General features: G+C 37.5%; 1 protein-coding gene across 3 annotated transcripts in view; it reads right to left on the bottom strand.

Annotated features, from left to right (window-relative positions):
• SLC35F1 (solute carrier family 35 member F1) overlaps positions 1-14182 on the bottom strand; it is a 422068-nt gene that overhangs the window by 346062 nt on the left and 61824 nt on the right. The window lies entirely within an intron of this gene.

Genomic DNA, 14182 nt, shown 5'->3' with positions numbered 1-14182 from the left:
TAATGTTAATACAATTCTGCCAGTTGGAAGCACTTTCCAATCAGAGTGGAGTCTATTCTGAAGTCAGAGCTCCTATGAGGTTCTCTTTGCCCATCCATACCACAGATTCTGCTCCAATTAAATGTCCACTCATTATCCCACATTATTCACCACTGCTAATGTTCTGAATGCTGTTGTCAAGGAAAATTAAAATAGTTTCTACCCTTTGTACTTCCATAACATTTTATGTACGTGGAAACGCAGAATGAAGATTAGGGAAAAGAACCTGTTGTTCTCTAAAATCACAGTTTTCATTTCTTGAAATAAAGGTTTCAATGCCAGTCAAAATCCTCATTAAATATTGACTTCTTGGTCTCCTTTCATACCATCTGCGATTCAGCAATTTTCAAAAATATTTGTTGTCATCTCAGAAGGAAAAGCTAACAAGAAATACATGATAGAAATATACCCAGTAAAGTTAGAGTCAAAATTACTTCCTTTCCTGTAACTGATTTACAGATCACATCAATGTAAAAAGAAATAAAGAAAGGCTAATTTATTTAGAAAGAAAAACGGAAACTGTAAATAAATATATTTGAAATACAAGTTTGACAGAAACAGATTTGGGGGTTGTAATAGATCACAGATTAAATATGAATCTCATATTTTTATATTCTGAAAAGCGTAAGCATGGAGCTGTGATCTTGAAACGTACACATAATGCAATGCCTAGCTTGTCAGACTGACATCAGAATCCTTAACATCCATCAGGCAGCAGAGGCACCATGGAGTCTATGGAGAATTTCTCCCTGCCCCAAAATGATTTCTTGGGAAAAAATAAGAAAAAAAGGCAACGTAAAAACAATGCTGATAACTACTGTAAAAGATTGGGATTATAAAAGAATAGTCTAGGTTGTGGTATGAATATACAAAAAAAAGTCCTTGACTACTGTTATATACTTTAACAGAGTTTAGAAAATGTAAAGCTTAACATTAACTCCAAAAATAAAACATTAGCCATTAACTATATTCCACTTCACGTAGCCTCTTTTTCTTTTCATGACTGCTTGCCGTCCCACATACTTCAGCCCCTATAAACATGCAGAAGCCCTTCAATGATGCTTGGGAACAGAACCATACAGAGGCTTTTCAATAATGTAATCCCACTAAGTTATTTAAATGCCCTGTCAACTCCTAGCACTCCCTGATGTCACCTCCCTCAATCCTCCCTCACGCACTGTGACAACACCATGGAAGCCTCTCCACTCAGCCTTCCTGCAGTCCCTTTCTCTTGCTCCCTTCTCCATCGTAAATGTTCTAAGAACTCTACTCTCAGTTTTATATACTCCATTCTCCCTGGATGGCCTCCTCCAGTACCATAGCTTCAGCCATCACCTATATTTGGGTAATGATCACATCTCCAACATCATCTCCACGTCTCCAGCATCATCTCCACAACTCCAGCACCATCTCTCTCCTGCCCTCCAGATAAGGATTTCCAGCATCTCCAACTGCGTCTTCCACCTCTGAGCCAACATGACCAAAATACAAAACACCTGTGCAACCTCAGTCTCCTATCTTATTTAACGGCAACCCAAAATACCCTAGTTACATGGTAATAGGGAATCTCCTTTTGCCCTACAACCAAAGTTTTCTCAAACTCATCTCTTCCTCTCCTTTCCCCACCTCTGCTTCTGCTGCATACTTTTATCATAGACCACTAACTGGTCTTCCTACATTTTGAGGTTTTTTTTCCCAAAATTCAGAACTGATTATGTCACTTTATTGCTTACAATCATCCAGGGTTCCCTGTTGCCACAGGATAACTCTAAACATTTTTGCAATATCCCTCCTACTACCTTAAATGCTCTCTGGGCCTACCTGTTGAACTCCTCCACTTTCATCAAGATTTAACTCAGATGTCACCTCCTTTGAAAAACCGAATAGTCCCCACAAAATTGATTCTCTTTCACAGACTCTTCAGTAATCATATGACACTTTATAAATATTTCTAGTTAGTCTTTACTACAGTGTACTCTGATTACTTATTCCATGTGTATATTCACTTTAAAATTTGAGCTCCCTAAAGTCAGAGACCTTATAAGCCCAACAGCCAACATAGTGCCAAGGATATAGGGTACTAATAATTGTCTGATAAATAAGTGAATGAAAACAGAAACTCCTTTCTGTTCCATTTTCTCTTTATCTTATATCCAGTAACATTCCTAGAAATTGTAATATCTTCCAACGAAATGTATTTTGAATTAGTCAGGCACCTCAACATATACAACATTAGAACTGGATGTTCAACCTAATTCTTGTAATTCTACAATGTAATCAGGGGCTTTGTGAAATGGGAATAATTAGGCTTTCTTCAAAGACAATCAAGGGTGCCTGTACCTCCTGCCACCCCTTACATTTCTTTAATGATGTGCATCCTGGAATCCCAGATTTAGCAGAGGTTTTGGAGGTCCAGTCCATCTGATCACCCAAACCTCAGTGGGAGGTTTACTTATGTAGATTTCTGAAGTTTCCCCCCTCACACATTGTCTCAAAATCAACAACGATGTTGAGAACACATCATAAACAGAGTCTGCAATCTTACACATGAGGCTCTAGACAAGGTTCCATGGTTACCATAAACATATGAAACAGAAACCCATTCGATGAGTAAAAAGAATCGGAGGCCTCAAACTCAACACGGGTAGAAGAAATTTCACAACTGTGCTAACAGCAACTTTTTACCACAATAAAGGGAAAAAAATTCTGATAAGTAATTCTTGCTGGCACAGCTGAGAGAAACATGAATCAGATACTCCTGATGAGACGTACAAAGCATTCCATCATGCCATCATGCTGGGAAACAAAAGGCTCCAATATTGAAAACATCATCAGCTGGATCCCATGGATACAAGTTAAGGAACAATGGCATTGATGATCACGCAGCACATCCTACAGAAGCAGAACTGGATTTTCTCTTTTCTCCTACAACAGACCCTCTTATATGACCTTGGACTAAGAGCCACAGAGAAGAAAAGAAAGACATAATTATAAAATTTTAATTCTCTGTGCTTTAAGAAGAGTGATTTAAGCAAGATTTTCTCTTTTTGATGTAAAGGCAGAACACAGCAGGATTGGGAACATACCAGTATGCTGATTACTAGAGAGCAAGCTGTGTTAGTGAAATAAAAAGCACTATTAATATTTTCTAGATGCGGGTTAGGTAAAATGAATGCATCTGAAATCTACTTCTGTTGGAAAAAGGAAAAACACTGTGAGACAAAACCAATCCTTAAGCTATATCTGCTGATATTTGCTTTACACCACAGTTAAATCTTCACAACACCACAGTTTTCAAAGGACCAGAAACTAGCCTCTGACTCATAAGAAAATGTTCCAATGGGGTAACAGAGGGTTGTGATATTATGGACTGTACAAAGAAAAGCTCTCCAACCTGAGCCCCGTTCCACCACCAACTTTGGGAATTATAATTAACTGCAGCTTTTTTGACGTAGGAGGTGATGTCCAAGCAAGGTATAAGTTTGGGGGATGTAGTGGGGAGCTGCTCTTCGCTAGCTTTCCATCTAAACTGACCACAAAGGCATCTACTAACATATAAATGAGTCAGACAGTAGTACAGGTTAAGCTGAAAAATGGATTCACATTGTGTAGAAGAATTAGTAACACCAGGCATGCGGGGAAGAGGTCAAGCCTGACAGGGACCAGACTGAGAGTTCAGGCAAGAGTCATGGCTACCAGCGCAAGCTCCACATGCCTCCAAAGGAAAGTAACAAGAGCCATGAAATGAGCCACAGGATGAGGGCAGGGTTGCCACATAAAATATGGGATGTCTTATTAAACTGGAATTTCAGATACATGAAGAATAATTTTGGAGTGTAAGTAATGGGACAGGCTTATACAGAAATATTATTCTTTGTGTATGTGAAATTCAAATTCAGTGAGTGTCCTGTATTTTTATTTGCTAAATCTGACAACTCTAGATGAGGAAATGGGGCTCAAGGTAGCCTTAAATGAGACAAAGAGAGAGACTAGGGAATGACAGTATACGTGAGACAGAATGGGAACCAGGGTTTCTGCCAGAGGAAAGCTGACTTAGGTCTGAAGCAAGCTAGGAGTCAAAGGAAAGGGCCAGTGAAGAAAATAACGTGAAGGAAAAAGTAAAGTTTTTGTAGTGAGTAACTGTGTATTGAAGATAAACAGCACTTAAGACCACATGGCTTGTTGCTCATTATGATGAAGATGTAAGGGGAGGGACATGGTGTTGGTGTCCACAAAAAAGGGAATGACTAATCCAGCCTGAAGAAAAACACTAAGTAAATGTGGTAAAGGGGACCTGGACTCTGTGACAGACTGCATACAACTGGTAATCTGGTAAGATTTATTTTCTTTGCAAACTGGAGAGGGTGGGGGCTGGGGGAGGGGGAAAAGTTATTTTCCATAGGAATATTCTTTCAAAGTGGAACCAAAGAGAAAATAGGCCCTTATTTCTGTTATTGGACATTTCTAAAGCATGAAAAAATGAGGCACAACTTTACTGCTTTGGAGGGTGAATATAGGTCTAATAGCATAGGAAATCAAGTTCAATTCAATAAACACATCTGAAGAAATAAAATAATTTACTCTGAAAAAAAATGACTGTAATAAATACTTGTATTAGTTATCAGCACAATCTTCCTAAAATTTAAGTAAAAACTAAATCTACTCCCAAATTAACATAAAAATAATTTTTCATCTTAATATTTATTATTCCAACTGCTTGTTTCATCTGGAAATCCATTACTAAATGAAGCTAAAATTTAAGCCTCTGCCTCTGAAAATCTTTCCCTATCAATAAAAAATTTTGATAAAGAATTACCTCAATATCCTATGCATTAAAAGAAAAATCAATGACCAAAATCACGAAAGTATTTAATAGATTTAAATACATAAAAACTTAAAATCGCTCAAATGCATATATTTTTTAAAATCATAAACAAGTAAATGGCAAACTACAAACCTGGAAATACCCCAGATAGAGCAGATGGAGATATATTACTCTTACACTATTAAGAACTCATTTTAGAAGAAAAAATCTTTTATACCACATAGGAAAATGGAAAAAAGTCATGAGAAGATAATTTATAAAAAAGGAAATAAAAATGGACAATGAACACAGAAAATAGCTAACTTACCTAGAAATCAAAAAAGTCCCTATTATATCAATACTTAGCTAACATTTTCATGGATCAAATTAGCTACTATTTTTTAAATTAAAATATTTAGCACTAATTAAGGTAGTGAGCATCAAACACCTTCCTACTGCATAAATTGTTTTTAAAAAACCTTTCTAGAAAGTAGTTCAGCAGTATATGTCAAAAGCCTTGGGAGGCTGAGGCAGGAGAATCACTTGAACCCAGGAGGCAGAGGCTGCAGTAAGCTGCGATTGCACCATTGCACTCCAGCCTGGGTTAGGGAGCGAGACTCCATCTCAAAAAAAAAAAGAATGAAAGAAAGAAAAAGAAAAAGAAAAATCAAGTTATTTCATCCAGGAATTCCACTTCTAGGAATCTGTCCTAAGGAAATCATCACATGTATCATCAAAGACTTACAAAGATATTCATCACACTTATTTATAATAGTGTAGAAAATGGAAAAGCATATAAATGTATAAATGTTCATTAATAAAAGAATAGTTAAAATTGAATACTGGACGGTCATTAAAATTGCAGTTAAAACAATTTAATTTAAATGATCCTTGATTGATATAATATTAAGATTTTCAAAGTAGCACACAAAACTATATTTATCTGTCTATATATAGCATAATTACAATTATACATGAAAACAGTGGAAGAAAATATGCCCCAACGTTAACTGTGATTAAATGATTTATAGGATTATGGAGTGATTATTGTCCTCTTTTAAATATTTTGCCTGTGTTTTCTGAGGATTCTGCAATAAACGTGTACTACTTTTGAAATCAGGGGAGAAAATGAGCAGAACTAGATTTAGCTAAAGAACTTTTTTTAATTATAGCAAGGAAAATAGCAACATAGATTAATCTAAGAATATGCATAGGCTTAGACATGTACAAGGCAATAAATAAATACCTTGTATTTATTTAAACATTTATATTTACATATTTAATGATTACCTTGTGTACTGCAACTCTTCATTTGTTATCATCTAAATAATACAGTAAAAAATAAACAGGAATTAAACTGAACAAAGAAAACAAAACCTTTGCTCCCCAAATCAAATTTTCCTCCCTTAAAACTGAGTTTGCCACATAATCCAACTATGTTATTTGTTTTCTTACAACCTAAAATTTGTAAAATTTAAAATTATTCTTCTAAAAAGGAAGAAAGCCAACTAACAGTTTTCTTTCAGCCAAGGTTTCTCCAGTTTACCTTGGAGGTAAGAGATTTGAGTAAATTTCTTGTTGCCACTATAGGCATGAATAGGAATTAGCGCCCTCTTGTGAGCATGAGATGAAAACCTTAAAATACATTCGAAGCTGAAAGGGACTTCAGTTATTTCACCATGAGGAAAGACAAAGAATTGTGCTCACTAGACAAAGAAGATCACACTCCTTAAAGTAAAATCATCTCAGAATTCTTGATTATTTAGATTTTCAACATACAATGCATTTGTATGGGAAAGTGCCTGACACTGAATAGATTTACAGCTTGTTTTAAAATTCATGAGAGGCAACGTGAATGTTCTGTACTACTGCCACTGCGTGGGAAGTTATCACAGTGGAAGACGTGATAATCTCCCTTGTGGCGAGTACGATGTACTGTGCTCCTATGTAAAAAGCAGAATTTCCAGAAAAGGGATCAAGTCTTTCAGAAATGATAGACGACAGTAACTTTTCTAAATTCTTATAGTAAAGAGTCATAAATCATTTCTTGAAAAATAAAAATGATGAAAACAACTTGTTAGGGCAGGGACAAAATAAAATTGGAGATTATTTAGAATAGAGACTACAACTTCAGCACAGCACAGAGCACTTGTAGAACAGAATAAGTTCCCTTTTACATAGGTTAGTAGATTCCCATCTACAAAAATAAATAAATAAATAAGAGAATCACATCTCCTATCACTGTAATCTGTGAGTTTTTTAAATTACACCTTACTATAGTAATTTCCCATCTGATTGACAGGTTGAGATACACAATTAATTTTAAAACATCAAAGTGGGAGGGAGATCATACTAAAATGAAAAAAAATTTTCAAGGCACCAAGTCCTATAGTATTCTTCAACAACACTGCTAGACTTTTCCTGGGATGCTGCCAGCCAATCCCAGGTCAAAGCTTAATTGGCATTCCCAGTTAGCCGATTCTAAATTTGAGAAAGGCCACACATTGTCTTTAGGCATTTATAATGTAGTTAACTCTAATCAAAATTTCTTTATTTTTGTCAAATAACTTCAACAAACTTTTTTCTAGCTATTTAATGTTCTCATTTATTTGAGGATGGGCATTAGCACTGAAGGGTGAGTGAATGACATTGGAAAATCATTTTAGTCAACTTGTTTCTAAACATCAATGGAAGGAAGTAAACATTTCCATCTGTTCAGCTCATTAGTGCTGATAAATGGAGATTGCAAAACTCAGAGGCTATGGATTCCTAATGGACTTGACTTAGATCAGTGGCTCTCAAAGTGTGGTGTGGGAAATCCCTAAGATCCTTTCAAGAAGTCCAAACCTTCAAAACTACTTTCATAATCAAACTAACACATTATTTGCCTTTATCACTCTCATTCTCCTACAAGTATACAATGGAAATTTTGCAACAGATTGATGCAGAAGCAGATATGTGAGTCCACTTGTCTATTAAGTCAGACATTAAAGAGATTTGCAAAAATGTAAAACAATGCTACTCTTCTCACTTTTTGTTTTATTTTGGAAAACACAATTTAAAAAGCATTATTTAGATTAACCCACATGGGCTTACTTTTGTTCTTTGGACATATCATAAATATTTTTAAATTCCTCTATTTTAATTTATAATGTAAGGAATATAAATTGAGATAATCTCACAGAAACCAAAGCTTTTTGGGTCTTTAATAATTTTAAAGAGTGTAAATGAGTCCTAGACCAAAATTCTTAAGAACAGCTGTCACAGATCTCTTATTTTGATTCAGCATTAAAAAGTTTTATTAATGTTGAACTCAGACACTCCAAAAAATCTTTCCAGATTTTCAGAATCAAAGCAACCTCCTGCTGTGCTCCAGAGTTCAAAGGCATTTTTATTGGACTTTATGCTACTCAAAATCCAAAGTAAATTCACTTCAGTGCAGAACTAATAAGAAATTTTCAAATATCATTCATTCATCCATTCAATAAAAATTTACTGAGTATCATGTGAAAATACAGCTATGTTTGGAATATTGCTAGTCTGGGGAAATAAAATGGTATCTTTTCAGACTAAAACCATATATGCCCTGCTCCTAAATAGTAAGACCTAATACTGATTAAGTATGTACTAAGTGCTAGACCTTGTACTAAGTGCTTAATGGCATAACTATTTTATTCCTAACAAGAACCCTATGTATTATTATTATTCCTATTTCATGGATGAGGAAACTGGGCATAGAGAGATTAAACAATTTGTCCCAGGTTAAAAGCTGACAAGTGGCAGAGCCAGGATTCAAACCAGCAGAATCTCTGCATATAACCTCCCCAGTAAAACTGGCACCATCCAGCAGGGTACTGGGCCTGGATATGCACACCAGCTGCATGTCACAGAGCTAAACCCAAAGCAATGTCAAGATTCACTGGATATAGTTTACCTTGGCAGAGCTGGAAGAAACCATCACTTTGAGTTTACTGTTAATTCCTGGATTCTGACTATTGGACTAAAAAATTAATTGATAGGTACTTCTGGTCATCCTTCACTTATTCACAGTTATAAAAGTTGTGAAGAAATGGCCCTAATATTACCCATAATCCTAAAGTATAGTTTCTATAAAACAAGTTTTGACAGCTGGGCATGGTGGTACAAGACTATATTCCCAGCTACTGGGAAGGCTGAGAAAGGAGGGTCTCTTCAGCCAGGAGTTCTAGGCTGCAATGAGCATGACTGCATTCCAGCCTGGGCAACAGAGCAAGACCTTGTCTCAAAAATATATATATTAAAAATTAATTAAATAAATCAATAAAATAATAGTAAATTTAAAAACAAATTTTGACCTTGCAATGTGGACAGAGACCCAGAAAGCATATCATCATCAAACCAGCTCTCAGGAAAAATGTCTACGAACATTCAGTAACATTTATTTTTAGGTAAATAAATGAGTAAATAAACACATAAATCAGTCATTATGTCCTTTGTCCCCTTCAACCCCAAATCCATATGTTGAAGTCCTAACCCCCAGTTCACTTCAGGATGAGACTGTACTAGGAGATAAGGACTTTAAAGAAGGTAAAATGAGGTCATGTGGGTGGACCGTCATCCAATAGGACTGCTGTCTTTATAAGAAGAGAGAGACTAGGGACACATAGGTACAGAGAAAAAGCCATGTGAAAGCACAGCAAGAAGGTGGCCATCTGTAAGCCAAGGAGAGAGGCCTTGGAAGATACCAAGCCTGCCACTGACACCTTGATCTTGGACTTCCCGCCTCCTGTGAAAAATTGTGAAAAAATAAATTTCTGTTGTTTAAGCCTCCTAATCTGTGGGATTTTGTTACAGTAGTCCTAACAGATACTATAACAGATAAAACACCAGCCAAACTCTTTCATCCAACTGTATTTTTTAAAATTCCACAATTTTAACATCTATCATAATACTTGTAAACTTACTAAATTGTAGCATTTAGGTACTTGCCTATGAAGAAAAACAGAAGTATCCCTAATTTTATAATGGGGATCTAGGTATGGGTGGCTGATATGATTTGGTTGTGTCCCCACCCAAACTTCATCTTGAATTGTAGTTTCCATAATCCCCACATGTCATGGGAGGGACCCAGTGGGAGGTAACTGACTCATGGGGGCAGGTTTTTCCCATGCTGTTCTTGTGATAGTGAATAAGTCTCATGAGATCTGATGGTTTTATAAAGGGCAGTTCCCCTGTACACGCTCTTGCCTGCCATGATGTAAGATGTGTCTTTGCTCCTCCTTTGCCTTCTGCCATGATTGTGAGGCCTCCCCAGCTATGTGGAACTGTAAGTCCATTAAATCTCTTTTTCTTTATAAATTACCCAGTCTTGGGTATGTCTGTATTAGCAGCATGAGAACAGACTAATATAGTAATTGGTACTGCAGCGTGGGGGCACTGCTGTAAACATACCCAAAAATGCAGAAGTAACTTTGGAACTGGGTAACAGGCAGAGATTGTAACCACTTGGAGGGCTCAGAAAAACAAAGGAAAATGTGGAAAAATTTGGAACTTCCTAGAGACTTGGACAGCTCAGAAGACAGGAAAATGTGGGAAGGTTTGGAACTTCCTAGTGACTTGTTGAATGGCTTTGACCAAAATGCTGATAGTGATATGGACAATCAAGTCCAGGCTGAGGTGGTCTTATATGGAGATGAGGAGTTTGTTGGGAACTAGAGTAAAGCTCACTCTTGCAGTGCAAAGAGACTAGTGGCATTTTGACCCTACCTTAGAGATCTGTGAAAACTCAAACTTGAGAGGGATGACTTAGGGTATCTGGCAGAAGAAATTTCTAAGCAGCAAAGCATTCAAGAGGAAGTAGAGCATGAAAGTTTGGAAAATTTGCACCCTGATGATGATGTAAAAGAAAAACCCTTTTTCTGGGGAGAAATTCAAGCCAGCTGGAGAAATTTGCATAAGTAACGAGGGGCCAAATGTTAATCACCAAGACAATAGGGAAAATGTCTCCAGGGCATAGCAGAGACCTTCACAGCAACCCCTTCCATCCATCACAGGCCTGGAGGCCTAAGAGGGAAAAATGGTTTCCTGGGCCAGGCCCAGGGCCCCACTCCTCTATGCAGCCCCAGACATGGTGCCCTGTGTCCCAGCTGCTATAGCTCTAGCCAGGGCTAAAAAGGGCCAATGTACAGGTCAGGCTGTTGCTTCAGAGGGTGCAAGCTCCAAGCCTTGGTGGTTTACATGTGGCACTGGGCCTGCAGGTGCACATAAGTCAAGAACTGAGGTTTGGGAACCTTCACTTAGATTTCAGAGGATGTATGGAAATGACTGCATGTCCAGGCAGAAGCTTACTGCAGGGGTGGACCCCTCATGGAGAGCCTCTGCTAGGGCAGTGCAGAAGGGAAATGTTGGGTTGGAGTCCCCACACAGAGTCCCTACTGGGGCACTGCCTAGTGGAGCAGTGAGAAGACAGCCACCATCCTCCAGATGCCAGAACTGTGATCCAGTGACAGCTTGCACCGTGCACCTGGAAAGGCCACAGACACTCAACAACAGCCTGTGAAAGCAGCTGGGAGGGGACTGTACCCTGCAAAGCCACAAAGGCAGAGCTGCCCAAGGCCATGGGAACCCACCTCTTGCATCAGCATGACCTGGATGTGAGACATGGAGTCAAACGAGATTATTTTGGAACTTGAAGGTTTAATGACCACCCTATTGGATTTCGGACTTGCATGAGGCCTGCAGCCCCTTTGTTTTGGCCAATTTCTCCCACTTGGAATGGGTGTATTTACCCAATGCCTGTACCTCCATTGTATCTAGGAAGTAACTAACTTGGCTTTGATTTTACAGGTGCATAGGTGGAAGGTACTTGCCTTATCTCAGATAAGGTTTTGGAATTGGACTTTTGGATTAATGATGGAATAAGTTAATACTTTGGGAGACTATTGGGAAGGCATGATTGTGTTTTGAAATGTGAGGACATGAGATTTGGGAGGGAGCAGAGGCAGAATAATAAGATTTGGCTGTGTCCCCATCCAAATCTAATCTTGAGTTGTAGTTCCCATAATCCCTACATGTCGTGAAAGGGACCCAGTAGGAAGTAATTGAATCGTGGGGATGAGTTTTCCCCATGCTGTTCTTGTGACAGTGAATAAGTCTCACAAGATCTGATGGTTTTATAAAGGGCAGTTCCCCTGAACATGCTGCTGCCCACCACCATGTAAGACATGCCTTTGCTCCTCCTTCTCCTTTTGCCATGATTGTGAGGCCTCTCCAGCCATGTGGAACTGTGAGTCCATTAAACCTCCTTTTCTTTATAAATTACCCAGTCTTGGATATTTCTTCATAGTAATATGAAAATTGACTAATACAGTGGCTCTCAGGTGGCACCAAGTAGAATTACAGGTTGTGGTCCACCTCCCCAGTCCACAAGGAGCTGACAAGGAAAACCTGTAGAAAAAGAGACTAACCCAAAAGACACTATTTAAAAAGTATATACAGAAATGCAAGGTCATACCTGTCTATTATATTCTAGAATGCTATAAAGAGGTTAAATGTTTCACTAAAGTACTTGATGAGTTGTCATGAATAACAGAGGCTATACCTGGTAGCTGCACTGTGGTCTGTGGCTGTTAGTAGTTCTTATCATCACTACAGTCAGGAGAGCTCCTAAAGAGTGAGTAAGTTAAAGAGTAAGCATTATAGGTGAACTCTGTGAACACAGTATTCAACTTCAAACACTGCAGCTGGCAGAGTCACTGGCATGATGAACACATCATCCAGTTATACTACCCCATTCAATCTACTGATTACAACAACCTCAGCATCAAAAAGTAAAGTCACCAAATTCAGACAAAATCACTAAAAATGTATGAACTTCCTAAAAACAGACACCTTTGTCCTTACAAATTAAATTTTAAAAATCATCTATTTGAACCAATGAAGTCTGATTATCCATACAACTGTTAGAATACCAATTAGTTCAACTTTTCTGGAAAGCAACTTGGTAATATGTATCAAAAACCCTAAAAATGTATCTTCTTTTACAGGAATTATACTTTCTGGAATTTATCCTAAAGGGATGATCAGGAATGCCTACAGATTTAGGTATAAAATATTAACAATAGCTATGTATATCCTAGAAAAGAAAAACATACACCAAAAAGTAAAAAATGTTTTTCTTTGGGTTATGAAATTGCAGATGTTTTTTTTTTAAGAAACAAGGTCTCGCTCTGTCACACAGGCTGGAGTGCAGAGGCATGATCATAGCTCACTGAACCCTCAAATTCCTGGGCTCAAGTGATCCTTTCACCTCACCCTCCAGAGTAGCTAGGACCACAGGCCCATATCTAACTGATTTTTAAATTTTTTTGTAGAGATGAAGTCTCACTATGTTGCCCGAGTCAGTCTCAAACTCCTGATCTCAAGCGATCCTCCCTCCTTGGCCTGGGTTTATTTATTTTTATACTTTTCATTATATTTCAAAAGTTAGACCATGTCCATATATTACATTTCTGAATCAGGAAATAAAAATAAATGAATGTTTTCTTTTTTACAAGACCAACCATGTCACTAAGTCCTGATTGGAAATTGAGTAAGATCTCTATATACCCTCCCATCAAAGTTTGTTTTTTTGGAAAGTATGGACACAAATATAAAATATATTCTTGTTTAAAGATGCATAAAGTTGTTTCAGCCTACAGGTAAAAATGTTGAACTATATTACAGAAAAGTTTATTGTGAAAATGTGAACATGTTTTATAATAAAATTCCTTTTGCTCACTTCAGAAAAGACCATCTCTCTCAGTTTGTTTCTGTCAGCTGAAATACATCCATCCAAGACTAAGAGGCACATGGGGGAGATAACATAGTACTGAAATTATGAAATAACTTTCAACCAACAAGAAAACATTTTCTAGGCTACATAAGCTACCCATATAAAAGAATCATCACCTAATCCTTCTCTGGAGCAAAACCAGGAGTTGGAGAACTTATACAACAGACAGAAGGGAAAGAGAGATTTACAGACAAGTAGACTCCGAGGCTTCCAACATAAATACATAAATTGTCTGTGAGCAGAGTTATTTCCCAAAACAATAGTTCTCAAATCTCTATGTGCACCAGAATCAACTGGAAACCCCTATACAAATACAGGTCTTTGGACATAGCCATACTGAATCAGAATCTCAGGGACCCAGAAACAGCAGCTTATACCATAGATGTTTCTGATGCAGGTAGACTAGGGGCCATATTTTCCAAAAGTCTTTAAACATACCAAAGATTGAGTATTAGATATCCCAAACCACTTCTGAGTATAAAACTGTCAATCCATATCTCACTGGATGTATAAAAATAAACAAAATC

This window comes from Symphalangus syndactylus, chromosome 2 (assembly GCF_028878055.3).
Source record: "Symphalangus syndactylus isolate Jambi chromosome 2, NHGRI_mSymSyn1-v2.1_pri, whole genome shotgun sequence".
NCBI lineage: Eukaryota > Metazoa > Chordata > Mammalia > Primates > Hylobatidae > Symphalangus > Symphalangus syndactylus.
Note: the sequence above shows the minus strand (reverse complement) of the source record. Positions and strands in the feature narration are given on the sequence as shown.